This window comes from Vombatus ursinus, unplaced genomic scaffold (genome assembly GCF_900497805.2).
Source record: "Vombatus ursinus unplaced genomic scaffold, bare-nosed wombat genome assembly UNPS02014180.1, whole genome shotgun sequence".
NCBI classification, from domain to species: domain Eukaryota; kingdom Metazoa; phylum Chordata; class Mammalia; order Diprotodontia; family Vombatidae; genus Vombatus; species Vombatus ursinus.
Window position 1 is genome coordinate 2,636,176 of NW_020953958.1, and position 19,708 is coordinate 2,655,883.

Genomic DNA, 19,708 nt, shown 5'->3' on the forward strand with positions numbered 1-19,708 from the left:
TCATGGGTAGGCTGAGCCAATATAACAAAAATGACTATTCTACATGATTTAATTTACTTATTCAGTGCTATACCAATCAAACTACCAAATAATTATGTTATAGAGCTAGAAAAAATAGTAAAAAAAAATTCATCTGGAAGAACAAAAAGTCAAGAATATCAAGGGAATCAATAAAAAAAAATGTTAAGGAAAGTAGCCTAGCAGTACCAGATCTCAAATTATATTACAAAGAACATCAAAACAATTTAGTACTGGCTACAAAATAAGTAGAGGATCAATGGGACAGATTAGGTACACAATATTTAATAGTAAAAGACCATAGCAACCGAGTATTTGATAAACCCAAAGATCCAAGATTTGGTGACAAGAACTCACTATTTGACAAAAAATTGCTGTGAAAACTAGAAAGTAGTTTTGCAGAAACTAGTCACAGACCGACATCTCATACTGTGTACCAACATAAGGTGAAAATGGATAATTAATTTAGACACAAAGAATGATTTTATAAGTGAATTAGAGGAGCATAGAAAATGGTATCAGTCAGATCTACAAATAAGGGCAGAATTTATGACTGAATAAGAAATAGAAAGGATCAGGTGAAGTAAAATAGAGAATTTTGATTTAATTAAATTAAAAAGCTTTCGCACAAATCAAACTAATGCAGCCAAAATTAGAAGGAAAACAGGAAGCTGGGGTAAATGTTTACTGCAAGTTACTCTGATAAAGGTCTAATTTCTCATATATATAAAGAATCTAGCCAATTTTATAAAAATAAGAGCCATTTTCTAGTTGAGAAATGGTCGAAGGATATGAATAGGCAGTTTTCAAAAAAAGAAATCAAAGCTATCAATTGTTGTTCAGTCATTTCAGTTGTGCCTGACTCTTTGTTCCCCCATTTGGGGTTTTTTTTTGGCAAAGATACTGGAATGGTTTACCATTTCCTTCTCCAGCTCATTTTACAAATGAGGAAACTGACACAAACAGGGTTAAGTGACTTTCCCAGGGTCACAAGCTAGTAAGTGTCTGAGGCCAGATTTGAATTCAAGAATATAAATTTTCCTGACTTCGGGTCTGGTGCTCTTATCTGCTGTGCCACCTTGGGCCTACTTAAAAAGATACTGTTCTTCTAAACCTCTGGTGTACAGCTATGCTTAATGTTTGCTGCAGTTTTCATTTGTCGGCTATCAAAAAACACTTAAATTCAGTACTAAAAATTCTATTTTCCTTTTCAATTTCTTGAAAGCAAAATATAGAAACCACAAGAAAACAAAGTCATAGGTTATCCAATTGGATTTCACTAATGCACATTCTTTGAATATACTATAAAAGAAAAAAAATACAGATTGATTTTACATGATATATATACTATAGTGGGGATATAGCCCAAAAACTTACAACATACTAACTCATCATATTTTTTTTTCAATTTTGATAAAAGACTCTTGAACAACTGAAGTCTTATGGCAATGAAGGAATGAAATACTGAAGGAAAGTATCCTTATACAGCAAAATAAAGTGAACAATCCAGTTCTGCACAATATTATATAATGCTTTTGTTGTGTTTACTTGCTGTCCTGCAAGAAACTGCAGAAGCTTCTTAATATCTATTCTGCTTTGGTCATGTTCTCTAAATTTCTCTTAAGAAGCATCTTCAAAGGCCCATGGAGAATTTCCAAGATCTTTGAAATGTGTTGCAATGCATACTAAATCAGGTTCTATTTTCAAGTTCGTTTTTCCTTTCAGACTTGCTTCAATAACAGCATGACTGGTAATATTTTTCGTATTTTCTTCATAGTCTTCAATACTGATAAGTATATACTAACATCAAAGTCTGGTACAGTGGGCTCTCAGAAATCAGTCCATAATTTTCTGGGAATAATCCCTACAGCAATGTCATGTGTGACAACTACTGCCTGACAAAGATGGCAGCTCCATAGTCATCTGTGCAGCAGGGTCAGTGTTTATTGGTCAGTTTGATATTCACTGTTTTGGTATTCTGGGTTGCTTTCAAGGCTCTAGATAACTTTTCTGCCATCAGCTCCAAATAAATTTCATTGTGATCTGCTGCAACTTCTTCATCTGAAATTTGTCCAAGAAGTGGCCCTGGCCCAGTTTGGCACCACATTCTGTTTTCATCATTGGTCACCTTCTTGGTAGAAGTACTTGGTAGAAATAGAGCTTGTTGGGGTTAAGGCATAGCATGCATGCCTTAGCCAGCAAGGAGATTGTGTTGCTGATGCGGATGAAGTGATTCAAGCACACATCGATAGTCATGTGAAAAAATGCTCTAAACCACTACTGATTAGAGAAATGCAAATGAAAGCAACTCTGAGACATCACATCATACTTGTCAGATTGACTAACATGACAGAAAAGGAAAGTGACAAATGCTGGAGGGGTTGTAGAAAAATTAGGACATTAGTGCACTGTCGGTGAAGTTATGACTTGATCCAACCATTTTGCAGAACAATTTGGAACTATGCCCAAAGGGCTATAAAACTGTGCATACTCTTTGACCTAACAATACTACTACCATATCCCTGCATCCCAAAGAGATCAAAGAAAAGGGGAAAAGACCCTTATACAACCTATTTATAAAAGCTCTTTTTATGGTGGCAAAGAATTGGAAATTGAGAGGATGCCCATCAGTTGGGAAATAGCTGAATGAGTTGTGGTATATGATGGAATTTTATTGTTCTATAAGCAATAATCAACAGAATGATTTCAGGAAATCTAGGGAAAACTTACAACCAGCTAATACAAAGAAAAGTAAACAGAGGCAGGAGAACATCGTACACTGTAACAGCAATATTGTAAGGATACCCAACTGTGAAAGACTTAGCTACCCTAATCAAAACAATAGTACAAGACAATTCCACATGACCCACGATGAAAAATGCTATTCACCTCCAGAGAGAGAACCATTGAGCTCTGAGAGCAAGTTGAAGCATACTTTAAAAAAAACTTTATTAATTTTTAATTGTTTTATTTTGTATTTTTTCTAATATATCTAATAAGGAAATATGTTTTGCATGTTCTCACAATGTATAATTAAAATCAAATTGTTTGCCTTCTCAAGGAGGGGAGAGGGGCAGGAGGGAGATAATCTAGAATTCAAAAATTTTTAAAGTTACTTTAAAAAAATTACATGTAACAGAAATATTCAATGAAATGAATAATAATGATTTTTTTTTTAAATCATAGGTCCTTTGACCTACAGGTCTAACCTATAGAACTTTTCCGATTTCTGTTTATTATTTTGCTTGGATATGTGGGTTTACTTGTTACTTTAAATTTGTGACTTTTGTGTCACCAACATTTGGGAGGAAGGAGCTAGTCAGGAGAGTAGAAGTTAAGGATGGTCCTCCCAACTTAAGAGTAATCAGACTAGTGGCTTTTTTTCTGAACATATCATATCATTAGAATAGAGACATTTAAGAAGTGGCAAGTGGCTGTATCTAGCCCAACATCAGTATTTCCTTCTTAGAGATAAAAGAAGAGATTCCTAACTTTGGAAGTCCTAGATCCTACCAGACTTATTTCATCTCCTTCCACCCCTAGCTAGACTCCTGAGACTTCAGGCATATCCTTCCTCCTGCTGTCTGACAGTTGAGCCATACCTCAATTTATACCCATCCATACCACTCATGAGCCACATTTATATATTTTGATAACACACACACACACACACACACACACACACAAACACACACACACACAAATGTCTTATACCTGTAGAAGTTTCAGAACCTCTCTGGGCCCCAATTTCCTCATCTGTAAAATTAGGGAATTAGACTAGATGGCCTCTTAAGTTCTCATGGAGTTCTCTGGATCTATGATGCATTATATTGCCCTGACAATGCACAGATTCACTCCAGCTGCCATTTCATGTAGTTGTTAAGATGTCCATAGGTTCATCCTTGATCAAATACAGCAATATACTGATGGACCTCACTCTAAGGAAAAATAATAAATAATCATTTGCTTTTCAAACGGATTCTTCAGAATAGGGGCTATATTTTTCCCCATCTTTGTAGCTCCAGTGTCTAACTCAATGTAGTCTCTTTAGAGGACATATAAATGTTGAGTTGAATTTTTTTGAAAAGAGTCAGATCTACATTCCTTTCAGATGACAGTCCTGCCAAAGAGAACATCGTATTGGATTAAGAATTGAAAGGCATGGGTTCACCAGCTCAGCATTCTGACTAAACCATTCATGTTAGCCTTAGGCAAATCACTTAACCTTTCTGAAACTCAGTTTCCTTATTTGAAAAATGAGGGCAGGGGACAACATGATATTTAAGGTCTCTTCCAGCTCTATCCTTCTATGACTGAAAAGGCAGCTAGGTGTCTCAGTATATAGAGCATTGGACCTCAAGTCAGGAAGAGCTGAGTTCAGATTTGATCTAAGACACTTTCTAGCTGTATGATCCTAGGCAAATCACTTCTGCCTCCCTCAGTTTCCTCTTCCATAAAATGTAGATAATAATGACACCTACTTCCAAGGGTTGTTGTGCATATAAAATGAGATAATATTTGTAAAGCACTTTACAAATCATATAACACTATATAATGCTAGCTATTATGATTATGATTGAATATATAATACCATTTAATGATAGTTGAATGTAGCATCTACTATAAAAAATGAGGCAAAACCCCACAGGGGTAAAGGTGCTGTGTTGTATAACATTGCTTTTAGCTTAATGAAATCAAGAAGAGCAGGTATCACAGCTGAAGAGGCATCTGGGAAGAAGGCAGAAAATAGATCAGTGAAAGGACCCATTAGCCTGATCCATTGACATCAATCACTCTGAACCAAAGTAAGAAAATGAGTTGACGTGTATGGGGCTTACCATAAACACAGCCAACAAAGTGTGATAAAGAAGGTGACTTCTGGGTTTTCTACTCTGAAGCTTTTCTGTAGCCATTTGGAACAGTACACTGCTCTATATCTATCTACTCACAAGAAAGTTGGAAGAATTTATAGTTTCCTCATCAGTAAAATGGGAATTATAGTACTAGTACTCCCTAGTGCTTCCATTCAATCATTCTCTGGTACCTCACTAAGGTACAGAAGCGACTCTTTGTTCTCAGAAGTTACTGCATGACATAGAGAATAGTGATGAACTCAGAGTTGGGAATACCTAGGTTCAAAATCCTGCCTCAGATATTTACTACCTGAGTGATCCTGGAGAAATAGCTTAATCTCTCTGTACCTCAGTTTCTTTCTTTGTAAAATGAGAGGGGTGACTAGATGACCTGTAATGTCTCTTCTAATTCCAAAACTATGATCCTACAATCCTAGGACAGTGCAGGTTTTGATAAATCTGAACAAGCTAGATAACTTTTAAAGAATGCTAATTTTTACTAATTTTGACCTTTCTTTGATATGAATTGTTGATGATAACATAATACATGTGTTTTGTGATATTTCCTGGGTAAAGGTCATTTTCTTAAGAAACCAGAGTTGAAAGACATCAAAATGTAGTACAGCATTGAACTTTCAGTCAGGTAGAGATAAATTCAAATCTTACTTCCAATCTTTACTAGCTTTGTGCCCATGAGTATTTGCCTCTCTGTGCCTGATTTTCCTTATCTGTAAAATGGGGATAATAAGAATAATCATAATAATACCTACCATTTATATTAGAGCTTACTATGTGCCAGGCACTGTGCCATAGCACTTTACAATTATTATCTCATTTAATTATCACAACAATCCTGTAAGGTAAGTGTTATTATTCACCCCATTTTACAGATGAGGAAACTGAAATCGAAGTTGTGATTCGCCCAGGGTCACACTCATATTTGAACTATTGAAATATGTGCTCAGCCAGTCCGAGTGACCCCGCTGTGTTCAGTCTTGCTTATCTTCCAGTAGGTATTAACCAGCCTGTAGGGAAGATCCCAACTATGTACTATGTACTATGATCCCAACCCCTTGGCCTTTGTATTACCCGTTAGTCAGCAGTCACATGCACTTTCATCCCATTTAATAAGCTTGTGCCTTGGGTGCTGAGATAAACACTTTAAATTTTCTTTTCCTGGGTTTACTACATTATTGAGGACAAGGCCCAAATGAAGAGTTTCTTTTAATAGAAGTCAGGTCTTCCTGACTCTGGGCCTGGCACTCTATCCACTGCACCACCTAAAAATCTCTAGTGCCTAGCTCACAGTATTATTTTGAGTCTCTAAAGTGACAATGCCTGACAGCCTAAAACCGATCAGTGAGTTAGAGGGATGTCTACTCCAAATCACGTGAAGACTTAGCCCCAGTGGAATGGGCAGATGAGAACAATTTGCTCCCACTGCCTTGAAGGCAGCTGAAACATGTACTGTGGAGTACTTAGACTTGGTGAGACATTGAAGATGCCAAGGTCATTCACCACATCTTGGGCCATTTCCAGTCATCTTGACTTTTATCTTTCCACCAGACTTCAATGATTCTGGAAGAAAGAGTGAGGCTGATGACTTTGTGCAACTCTGCTTTGCTTAAATACAATTCGTGTGAGTCAAGACATCATCCTGTGATGTCATTGGTCCTCTTCAAAAACAAAAGACGAACAACAGCATGGCAATCACTACATAAAAATCAACTATAATTGTTATTATCATTGCCATTATGGTTGGCATTTCCATTAGGCAGCCCAAACCAGCCAAACTCAAACCCAACTAGCCAAAACCAGATCCCAAGGCAACTAAGAATGGGTACAGTAACTTTCATGTACTGTGTTCACATTCTAAAATTGAGATCCCTCCTGAAATTCCTTTATAGTTTCCCAGTTCCCTTTACAATTTCCCTGTACAGTACCAGTACAGGGTTCTGCTCTCCATCAATATCTACTTGTTGAACTATTGAAAGGAAAAACTGAAGATTAAGGTTCAAGATTATTGCACAATAACTCAAAGAGTCAGAGAATTTTAAAATGAAAAAGAATCTTAGCTATCATGTAGTCTAACAGAAGGATTGGGGGGTTAGAAGGGGGTTACTGTGCTTGTTTAATCTGATGTGAAGCCTTAATAACCACCTTCAGTTTGAAGGGTCTTTAAATGGGAGATCGATCCCATTTTAGTCCCAGTTTACAATCCCTTAGGAAATTCCCACTCTCCCCCCCAAAACTGGAAGTGATCTTTCAAACCCCCTCAGATCTCTGCTATCGCATTGTTTATCCTTGTACATGAACTTGTCATGGTCTATTTTGTATTACAGTATTTAGTTCATCTCTCCTTCCAGACTGTAATCTCCTTAAGAGCTCAGAATTGTGTATTATTAATCTTTAGAGCTTAGAAAGAGTCATTCAATGCCTTGCCAGTAATAGGTGCTTAATAACTGTTTGATTAATAGAATTGAATCAAGTTGAGGTTAAAGGGAGGCAATTTTCAACAATACCAGGAAGATCTTTCAAACCATTAAGCTATCCTGAGAGGTAATGTGTTAGTTGTCACTGGGATTATTCATGCAGAGTTTGAGGGTCAGTTGTTAGAGATGATTGAAATGAGATTCAAGACTCAGGTTAGAGTAGTCAGAGATGACCTCTAAAATCCTTTAAAATTTAAAACCTATATTTCTAAGAGTCATAGGATCATAAATTTAGAGTTGACAGGAACCTTAAAAGTCATTAAACCCAGGGCAGCTAGGTGACTCAGAGGATCTGAGTTCAAATTCTGTTTCAGACATTTGACATTTACTAGCTGTGTGAACCTAGGCAAGTCACTTACCCCTGACTGCCTTGCAAAAAAAAAAATTAGTCATTGAACCCAATATCTTGTTGGTCTCCCCGACCCTTTTCTCCTCTTTTTTGTGTTCTTTCCCCATTAGATTACAACTTATATCAGTGATATCAGTGATAAGGACATGATCATAGAGAGATGGGCTGAAGACTTCCATTGTGTTCTCAACAAACCTTCATCAACCAATGCTGAAGCCACTGACCATTTACCAGGTTGAAGTCAATCCCTCTCTAGCTGAACTTCCAACTGAAGAAGAGGTTTGGAATGCCATGAGGCTCCTCTCCTGTGGCAAAATACTTGGTGCTGATTCAATTCCAGCAGAGATCTACAAGGCAGAGGGTCCACTGCTGATACAAAAGCTGACTCAAATTTTCCAGTTTATATGGCAAGAGAAAGTTATCCCTTAGGAGATCTAGGATGCCTCTATTGTCCATCTACATAAAGGAAAAGGAAATAGGTTGTCCTGTGACAACCGCAGAGGAATCTCTCACTTAGTCAATGCCAGTCAAGATTCTTGCCCAAATCTTCCTTAATCAACTGATCCTTCACCTGGAAGATGGTCATCTACTCAAGAGCCAAAATGGCTTCAGAAAGGGCCAAGGAACAGTCGACATGGTTTTTGCTGCCCAGCCACTTCAGGTGAAATGCCAGGCGCAGAACAGAGGTCTGCACACAACACGCATTGATCTCACCAAGGCTTTTGATACTGTCAGTCTTCAGGGCCTATTGGAAAATCATGGCAAAATTTGGTTGCCCAGAGAAGTTCATCAGTAGTGTATGTCATTTTCACAATGGCATGTTTGCATGGGTTCTGAATAATGCATGATGCTCTCTCACTTTTCCAGTCACCAGTGGAGTGAAGCAGAGATGTATACTTTCTCCCATGCTTTTTAGAGCAATTATTTTCAGTGATGTTATCAGATGCCTTCATTGAGGACAAAAACAGCATCAAAGTCAATGACTGCACTGATGGTAAATGAGTTAACTTGAAAAGGCTACAATCCAAGGCTAAAGTGGAGGGAGAGTTGGTGTGTGACTTTTTGTTCACAGATAATTGTGCACTCAATGAAGCTTCTGAGGCTGAGATGCAACAAAATATGATCTATTCTCTGATGTTTGTGCTAATTTTGGCCTGACAATTAACACCAATAAAATAAAGGTTCTCCACCAGCCATTACCACATCATCTATGCATGGGACCATCAGTTACAGCAAATGGAGAAATTTTGAATGCCACAAATAAGTTCACTTACCTTGGCAGTATACTTTCTAGGGATACCCACATAGATAATGAGGTTGACACACGCAGTGCCAGGGCTAGGTCAGCATTTTGGAGGCTCCAAAAGAGCATGTAAGAAAGAAGAGGTATTAGGCTGTCTATAAAACTGAAGGTCTACAGAGCCATTGTGCTGACTTCATTGTCTTATGCCTGTGAAACTTGGACAATCTACCAGCACCATGCCAGGAAACTAAACTGTTTCCATTTGAATTGTCTTAGGAAGATTTTGAAGATCACTTGGCAAGATAAGGTACCAGACACTGAGAGCCTTTTTCAATATGAACTGCTAAATATTCGCACTCTACTATAGAGTGCAACACTAATGGGCTGGTCACATTGTTTGAATGCTAAATGTATGTTTACCTAGAAGACTATTTTAGGGAGACCTCACACAAGGGAGATGCTCACATGGTGGTCAGAAGAAATGATACAAGGACACTCTCAAGGTCTCTCTGAAGAACTTTGGTATTGATTGTGAGACATGGGAGACACTGGCACAGAATTATCCAGTGTGACATGTCCACATCAAAGAAGGAGTTGTGCTCTATCAGCAAAGTAGAATAGCAGCAGCTCAAAAAAATATTGAGATGCACAGATTGGCATCTCCATCCCATCCTTCATAAGGTCCATTTGTGCCCACTTTTCTGCAGCACCTTCCAAGTTCATATTGGTATGATGAGCCACAGGTGAGCACGCTGTACATTGACGCCAATATCATATCTTTTTGGTCCTCTTCAAACATGAAGACAAACAGCAAGATTGTAAACTCCTTGAAGGCAGGGACTGACTGTCTTTGTTCTTATTATTTGTATCCCCAGCCTTTAGTACAGTGTCTGCCATATAATAGTCTTTTAATAAATGTTTATTGAATTGAACACCTTCATTTTACAGATTGAGACAATGTATCCCAGGAAGGTTCAGTGAATTACCCAGGGTCACACAGCTAGTAGATGTTTAAGTCAGGATTTGATCTCAGTTCTTTTTGACTCAAGTATACCACACTTCCTCTCTAAACTAAAGCCCAGAATGGTGATCCATCTCCCCATTCCATAATTCTGAAATTCCTTCAGTTGATCATAACTTCCTGTCCTTCCATCTATCCCTGTGACTGATCCTTCAATTCCTCCTAAACCTATTCCTTCATTCTCACTGCAGACTTTAATCACTCCATCCCTCCCAACTTCCACTTCTCTGCTCTGATCTTACTTTCTCCTTTCAAAATCTTGACCCTTTGTTTAATCTGTTCTCATTTGCCTTTTGTAACCCGTAATCTCCCAAAGCCCTGGAAGAAATCATGTTACTTAGAGGAAGTCAAACGTTGGTGCTGATTGGACCCACCACAAATTTGTTATGCAATCCCAAAAGGCACTCACAGTCAATCAGGCAACAAACATTTATTAAGCACCTATTATGTGCAAGGCACTGTGCTAAATGCTAAGGATACAGGAAAAAAAAAGAAGTAAAAGATAGCCCCTGCCCTCAAGAAGCTCACAATCTAATGGGGGGGAAATAACATATAATTAATATAGTGTCTACTATGTGCCAAGCACTATGCTAAGTGCTTTACAAATATGATCTCCTTTGATCTAGAGAGAAGTTCAAGGTAGAGAGAAAAGGAGGGTACCAGACCCAGGGCATGATAAAGACCTGCAACACTTTGGGAATTCATGAGACAGCTGCCTTGGGTGCTCACCTTAAATGGAGGATCTGAGCAAAGTTCTCCAAAGTCCACCCTCTCCAAACAGAAGGAGGAAGGGAACCAAGTGACAGGGATATAGTAAGGAGGTGTGAGTTTCAGGATCTCACAGGAAGGTTATGGTGACAATCATTGAAGTCTAAGAGAGCAGCCAAGTGGAAAATGATGAGGCAGTTGCCCTGGACCCCCTCCTTAAGTGGAGGATCTGGGAGATCTCTGATGTTCACCCTCAATTCTCTCCTATTAGAAGGGAGAGACTTAAGAGCTATACACCAATTCTTCATTCTGTCCTAATTGTCTAGTTCAATCTCCATACTGATTGCTCTACACCTTCTTTTCTCTCCCCAAGTGACCTACATAACTCCCTACCCCTTTCCTCTCAGCAAAGAACCTCACCTCTTACTTCTCTAGTAAAAAAAATTGAGGGTATCTGTGCAAGCTCCCCATTCCACCAATTCAATTCACCTCCCCATTCACCACTGTTTCCTCCTTTTCTAAAGTCTCAGAGAATAGTTTGGATTTTCTTGCCAACATCAACTCTTCTATGTATCCTTAATCCCATCCACCCTAATCTCTTTCCAAAGTTTGTCCTTCCGAGTATCTTTTTCTCTCTCTAATTTTTGATCTCTTTTCATATATTGGCTCCTTCCTGCTACACAGAAATGGACCCACATTCCCCTATCCTTGAAATAATCTTCAGTTAGATACCTTAAACTATTGCCCTGTATCCCTCCTCCCTTTCATAGCCAAATTCCTTTCTCACTCTCTTCATGATCTTTTGCAATCTGGCTTTTTGTCTCTATAACTATACTGAAACTATTCTTTCCAAGGTCTCCAATGATATCTTTATTCTAAATCTAATCATCTTTATTCAATCCTTGTACTTTTTGAACTTTCTACAGCATTTGACATTGTTGACCATGCCCTCCTCCTGGACACTGTCTTCTTGAGTTTTTATAACATTGATCAGTTATGGCTCTTATCCTCCCAAGGTTCTTCAAAATTTAGAACCTATTATTCTGAGTCATAGTATCATAGATTTATTTATAGTGGAAGGAACCTTAAAAGTCATTGAACCTAATACCTTGTCTGCTTCCTCTTGTGTTAGATTGTAAGTTCCTTGAGGGTAGGTACTATCCTTTAGATCTATCCTTCTGAATCTCCGTTTACTCATATCCTGCTTCCTATGTGTGGGCTACTCCAGAGCCCACACACATCTTTGGACCTTTGCTCTTCTCTCTATATAGTGTCTCTTGGTTATTTCATCATACCCCTATAATTTGAACTATCATTTATAGATTCCTCACGGGTCTACATATTGAACCATCTCTTTCCTGAACTCTATTCTTACATCTTCCTGCTGGACACTGCCTCCTGGATGCCACATAGGCATCTAAAACTCAATATGTCCTTCTGACATCCCTTGAGATAGGTAGTATAAGTATTATTTACATTTTATACATAAGGATAATGAGGCTCATAGATGTGCCCATCATATGAACCTTCCCAGTTCATACCCTGTCCACTTCATGCCTTTCAGTCTTTTTATAGATTATATTCTGTTCCTGCCACTCTCGACCTCCAAATACACTCTGCCTCTTTACTATTCCACAGATAAGACACTCTAGCTTACAGCTTTGTGCTTTTGTGCCGGCTGATCCCCATACCTGAAATGTACTCCTTCCTTACCTCTACCTGTTGAAATCTATGACTTCCTTCAAGATTCAGCTCAAGTGCTACCTTCTACATAAAACTTTACCTAATGCCCCAACATCTTCCCTCCAAAGGACCTCCTTCCCAAATTCTACATTTGGGTTTCCTGCATCTGTCAGCCCTAACCCAAGCAGTCCCATTTCCCTATGGAAGGCTCTTTCTCAGTTAAAAGAATTTTAATCTTCATTCATCATGGTGGAAGGAATTTGGGAATGAGAATGGTGAGAGACTTTCCCTGGTGCCCCTGAAATGACACATTTTCCCAGTATTCTCAACTGACACAGAAGACCAACCCTGTTCCCCATCTCTCAAAACTCAATTTAGAAGTTTTCTCCCAACATCTTTGAGCCTTCCCTGTAAGTCCCAGTGAAGAGGGATGCAGCTTAGATAGGTGAATCCTGAAGTTAATTCTCAACCGTTTTTGCCAAAGGGCAAAGCCAAGGCCAGCATGTATGTGTTGGGAGAAGAGGGGGGAGGTGAGGGGAGTAATGTGTTTCCAATCTGTCACTTGAAATGATTCTGAATGTCTCTAAGCTTCCCTTTCAGATGTCAGAAAGCAAGGCCACTGTTAAAAGACAAGGACTTCTGTTAAAACCAGAACACAAAGGAGCCAGGCATATTAACATCTGACTTTGTGGAAGGAGAGACAGGCACTTGCCTTGGACTAAGTCTTCAGCAGCTCAGTCCTGTCCATAGAGAAAAAGGCTGCATTAGGAATTATGTGACAGGACATTTTCTTTCCCTGACTTCTTGTGCAAAAAGAGACCCAGGAGTCTGTAGAGAAAACTCCACATAATCATAATAATAATACAGTAAAAACTTGCATTTATGGAATATGTTACACCAGACAAAATCTTTTTACATGCATTATTTCTCATAAGCCTCAAAACAATCCTGCTCAGTAGAGCAGAGCAAGGATTAATATCCCCATTTTACTGAAGAAGAAATGCTGAACCAAAGTGGTTAAGGCATTTGCTGAGAGTCACATAGCTTGTCAGGTGCAGAATGGGGGATAAAATCCAGGGCTCCATGAAACCCTATATTGAGATCTTTCCACTACAAATGGGTCACTTCCTCTTACTCACAGTGAATTAAGGGAACTAAGCCATATATACAAATACTGGAAGACAGAATGAAAGAAATGCAAAGGAGATTTATGGACAAAGACCATATGAACAGACTGTTATAAGTGACAAGAGGCAAATGTCCCATTAGAAGAAAGCTTTCCATCAACCACGGATGCTCAACAATAGAACGGACTTCCTATGGAGTGCAGTGAGCTCCCCTTCACACGAAGATATTCTGTGTATTTACTCATTGGGAATGGTAGGAATAGATGACTTTCACTTTCCCTCCATCTCTAAGATCCCTTGAATATAAGAATCTCAACCATCAGAATTTTGTAGGCTTATCTCACACTACTACTTCCTCTTTTCCTTACCTTTTCTATTGCCCTACCAGGGCCCTACCTTCCAAATTCTATATTTGTGTTTCCGGCATTGGGCAGTCCTAACCTAGGCAGACCCTTGACTTCTGAGACTCATTTCTCATCATTACCCTCTGCCCCTCTGATTAGAGGTTGGAGCCATAAGTCTTTCATTTAAGAAGAGGGGCCAGGACAGACATTTCCTTAGACATCTTTTTATTTCCCTCTCAGCTGCACTCATTTTGTGCTTCTTTAACCATATCCTCATGCCCTTCCTTCCCCTTTTTTTTCAGATTTCCTAGTTTTATTTTGTATGTTGTTTTCCCCCATTAGATTATAAACTCCTTGACAGATCCTTCTTAAGAGGCTGTCTTTCTTTTATATATTTGTATATCTAGCACTATGCACAATGCCTGGCACATAGCAGGGCCTTAATATTCATTGGCTTATTAAAATCAATTCTATATAAAACTATTAGGAATATTCCCTATTAATGAAGTCAGAAAAGGGGGTCAGGGGCAGCTAGATAGGGCAGTGGATAGAGCACCGGCCCTGGAGTCAGGAGGACCTGAGTTCAAATCAGGCCTCAGAATTTGACACTTTCTAGCTATGTGACCCTGGGCAAGTCACCTGACCCCATTGCCTACCCTGCCAAAAACAGAGATGGAGATCAGAAACTTCTGGGTCTCTCAATAGTTCCTCTATAATGTCTATGGTGAGAGGAAATAAGGATTGGTTCTATATCTCTAGTGAGAGTCATGACTGCTATGGAGAGATGAGCTACCTTTCATGACAGTGGAAATCCCATTCATTCTCTAGGAGGTTTATCAGATAGATGATGGAGACCCTGTTGTTGGGACATGGTATCTCTGAAGGACAATTGTTGAGTCCTCCAACCCCATCACTGTCCTTTCTCCTCCTGCCATGACTTATGATCATTAAGGCTCCCCAGATTCAACCCTCTGGCAACTGAGACCTGGCATCTTTAGCCTTTGCTCTAAATCCCTCTTCCCTCATTGCCCTTACTCTCCCACACCTGTCCCCTAGCACAACATCACGTAAAATATACTGAACTAGGAAGCAGAAGACATGGATTCAAGACACATCTCTGACACTTACTAACTCTAACCTCGAGCAAGTCAAGGAAATTGAGGTTCATTTTTTCCTTCTGTAAAATGGCAAGAGTAGTATCTGTAATACCTACCTCAAAGGGCTATTGCGAGGTTCTAGCATGTAAAGAGTTTTGCCAAAGTTAAAGCTCTCTGCAAATGATGACTATTATTAATTACCAGACAGCAAGTACAACACTTAGTCCACTATTCAATACCTATTGTGGATTAGGTGATCATGTAATTAGCTGTCATTTCAGGTAAGGGCTCAAAAAAACTGGAAAAGACAATGAGATGGAGGACAGAGGAAAAGTATAGAATTGTAGAGCACTTTGGAAATGCTGTCATAGAACATTAAATCTGGAAAAGACCTCAGAGATCACTGAGGCAAAAGACCTGTATTCTAATCCTAACTCTGACAATGCCTAGTTGTGTAACCTTGAACAACTTACTTTCCTTTTCTGGGACTCAATTTACTTATTTGTAAAGTAGATTCAATATAGCTGTATAATGAACACAGTTCCTGATGTAGAAATCACTATATAAATACTATTATTATTATTATTATTATTATTATAAAAATGTATTTCTAGGAGAATGGTGTGGAGAGAAGAGCACTGAATTTGGAATCACAAGACCTGACTCTGAGGCCTGGATCTGCTTTTTAATAAGTGTGTGATATTTTATTGGTCAAGTTACTTACATTCTCTGTACCTTGATTTCTTCATCTACAAAATGAGAAGGGAAGGCTAGGTAAACTCTGTGTGCTCTAGGAGCTGTGAAGTTATCACTAAGTGGGCATAGCACTGAATTGGGAATGAAGATAAAAAACAAGAGATTAATCTCCTTATTCAGATATATAAAGAATGACAAGAGGCAGTTAGGTGGCTCATTGGATAGAATGCTGGGCCTGGAGTCAGGAAGACCTGAGTTCAAATCTGACCTCAGACACTTACTAGCAGAGTGACCCTCAGCAAGTCACTTAACATCTGTTTGTCTTAATCTGATGCAGTATGAAATGGCAAACTACTCTGGTATCTTTGCCAAGAAAACCCCATGGGTAGTATTGGCATGCTATGGTGCATGGGGTCACGAAGAGTCAGACACAACTGAACAACAAAAAGAATGGTGATGAGCCTTCCTAGATTCAGATTATTTGCCAAGAAAAGCAGTGTAGTGTAATGTAATAAGCAGGATTTTAGGAATAAGAAGACCTGGTTTCTTTATCCTGGTTCTATTATTTTTGAGCTTTGTGGCTTTGGGCCAGTCTCTTTCTATCTTTAAACCTCAGGTTGCTAATCTGTGAAATGAGGGGGTTGGATTTAATAATTGCTAAGGTACCTTTCAGCTCACATTCTTTTTTCTGCTATATCATACATGCAAAATACTTTGTAACCATAACATGTAATAGAAATTGCATGTGAAGGGCTGCTATGGAGTACAAGTCTCATAGTTGGATCAATTGGTAGGAGCCCTGAGCAACCAAAGGGCCTCATGAGAACAAAGATTAATTCTGATGGGGAACCTACAGATGAAAAGAATATTTTGTATCCTTACCAGTTGTGCCCTGACCATATCCTTAACCATTTGGACATCAGGAAATTTTGAACTATAAATATCGCAGCAGGTGACTTAGGAACTTGGGGCATCAGATACAGCCATTCTGACTGATGAAAACCAGATCAGAGAAACCAAGATGGTGACAGGACTGGAGACCTTATCATACAAGGCACTGAGATATTTAGCCTAGAGAAAAAAAGTAAGCTGAAGCAGGGCTCAAATATTGTTGTTTTCTCGTTTTTCAGTCTGACTCTCCATGACGCCATTTGGGGTTTTCTTGGCAAAGATACTGAAGTTGTTTGCCATTTTCTTCTCCAGTTGATTTGACCGGTGAAGAAACTGAGGCAAACAAGGTTAAGTAACTTCCCCAGTCACAGAGCTAGTAAGTGTCTGAGGTCAAATTCAAACTCAAGTCTTCCTCACTTCAAGCCCAGTGCTATATCCACTGTGCCTCCTAGCTGCCCATGGAAAAATAGCCATATTCAAACATTTGAAAGACTGCCGGGCTGAAGAAGAATTGGAAGCAATGGGAGAGATGGAAGGAAGTCAATACAAATCTATGTAATAAATATATATGTAATGCATAGTATTTCAGTTTTAGAATTAAGGGTTTGATCTTAATATACTCAGTCTCCATAAGGAACTCAAAGGGACCAAGTTACCAATGAGAATTGGACTCAGAGTTCACACTAGCTGGCCTGAAATCCCAACTCTGTCAGTGACCATCTGTGACATTGGACAAGTTCTTTAACCTCTCACACCTTAGTTTCCCACATCTGTTATATAAGGTCATTGGACTAGATGATGTCTAAGGTCTCTTGTAGGAATAAACACTACAAGTACTATGAAAACATTTTCAAAGTAAACATTTGGTCCTATATGTGACACAAAATAGGTTCCTGAAGAATGTTTACTATGCCACTTCCTTTCTGACAGAGAACAGATGCATTCAAAAGACAGAATGAGATATACATTTCAGGATATGATTAAAACTGTGCTTTGTTTCGCTTGGCTGTGCATATTCATTATGGGTTTTTTTCTCTGACTTTTTCAATGGTGGGGAGAGAGAGATAAATACATGCTAATTTTTAAAAACAAGAATGTTTGCTGAATTGAGTTGAATTTCCTGGCACAGACAAAGCTTAGAAATCCTCTGATAAAAATCCAAAGATTTAAGTTAATATCACAAATGGAATAAATACATTTTAAAAATTAGCCCAATGGCTGAATGGATTTCATTACTGGTATGCATTGCTGGGCTTCAAAGATTTTTGGGGGGATGTATACAATTTGTTTTTAATATCCTAAAAGAGACCACTTTATTATTACAGTGAGCCATATGAAAAGGGGTCATCAATAAAGCTATAAACTATGAAATAAGCCTTATCTCCCCATCATCCCTTTGATGAATTTAGCTTCCTTGGAATCTTTCTAAGCATGTGGCAGTTGTGCTTCATCACTGTCCAGCTCTCTGCCATGTTCAAAGGCTTCTATTTATTGGGTGAGGTTTCTGTGTGAGTGCCTGTGTATTTGTGGTTCTCTGATTTTCAGAGATCTTCATCACTTATAAATGAATGGGTCATTATTGGTCTCTGAAGCATTCTTAGCAAGCTATCAAGGCCTTCATTATTCATAGTCCCTACCACAACAGAGACCCTGAGTCCCAAACCATAGCAGGCTTCCTAGAGGGCTCTACCCGTTAAAAGGGTTTGGATTTTTCTGTATCCTGGGGAGGAAGTGGTTTGGGGCCAATGATAGGGAGTGCAAAGATGTCAAGGAAGTCCTAAAGACACAAGGGGGGTGCTTGGCATGGATGTTCCCAACAGCAAAGAAAGAGTAACTCTCAGAAACTGGTTCTCAGAACTCCCCCAAGTACCCCACTCCACACACACACACACACACACACACACACAAGTAATTCAAAGCTCTTCACAGCCTGGTTCTGTCAACTATCATCTCTATTCAGATGACTCTCCAATCTACACATTCAGCCCTCCTCTCTTTTCTGAGCTCTGTCCCCACATCCCTATGTGTCTAGTTGACATTGCCTTCTAGGTAGCCTAAAAGTGTTTAAAACTCAGTCATATTCAAAATCCAAATTTGGCCCAATCCCCATAAACCTACCTCTTTTCCTAACTTCCCTATTTCTGTTGAAGCCATCACTATTCTAAACACTCGGGTTTGCAACCCTCCAAGTCATCTTCAGCTTCACTCAATTGTCCCCATGTCCAATCAGTTGCCAAATATTTGTTGGCTTTTAATTAAATTTTATTTTCAGATATGCCTTCTCTTCCTCCACCCTGTTGAAAAAAGCAAGATGAAGAAATCCCTGTTACAATTACGTATGAACAAGCAAAATAAATTCAAGCATTGAGTTACCAAATACCATTGATCCGACTTTTCGTCTCCTTTGTCCCCTTTCATCTCTCCTTTCATCCCATCCTCTCCATTTGTGTGGCCAGCATCCTACTTCTAGCCATTATCACCTCCCAGCGGTACTACTGCAATAGTCTACTAGTCCTCAATGTTCACATTGTTCTTCCTCCCACAACCTACACTATAAGCAAACCAGCCTATTGCTGCTCCTTGTACTTGATATTCATTTCCTTCCTCCATTCCTTTGCATAGGTTTTCTCCTATACCTGGAATGCTCTCCCTTCTCACCTTCCTCTTTTCCCTTCCCCCTGCCCCAGGTTTATACCTTTATATACCTATAGATACACCTCCTCTTTTTTAGCCTAGGGACACCAGAATGGCTCCTCAGGTCTTTCTCTGCTGCTTTATGAAGTTTTTATTAAACAAAAAGTTAGGAATAACTAGCCCAATAGTCCAAGAGCCCCCAATACTGAAAATTCCTAACATTCAGACAGAGGTTTCGATGTCTGCCCTAATTTGAATTTATGTGTATCTTTAGATTAACACAGTGTCTAGAACACAGCAGGCACTTGATAAATGCTAGTTAACTAACTTACTGACTTTAACTAATCCCTTATTTCTTCACGGCCAAGACAAAAATTCAGATTGCCAGAAACTTTGGTATAAGAGTCTATAACAGCTAGGGGAAGAGCTCTCCCTCCTCACTTTTGACTCAGGATTCTTGGATTCCTTCAATGCTCTACAAAAACCACTTTCTGAGGAGTCTTTTCACTGTCCCCCAGCTAATCTAAGGGGGGCTGCTCTGAGGTTGTAATA

General features: G+C 39.0%; 1 pseudogene; it reads right to left on the reverse strand.

Moving 5' to 3' along the window:
* Nucleotides 1-1,458: 1,458 nt before the first annotated feature.
* Nucleotides 1,459-2,274, reverse strand: LOC114041790 (annotated as a pseudogene).
* Between the last annotated feature and the right edge of the window lie 17,434 nt (nucleotides 2,275-19,708).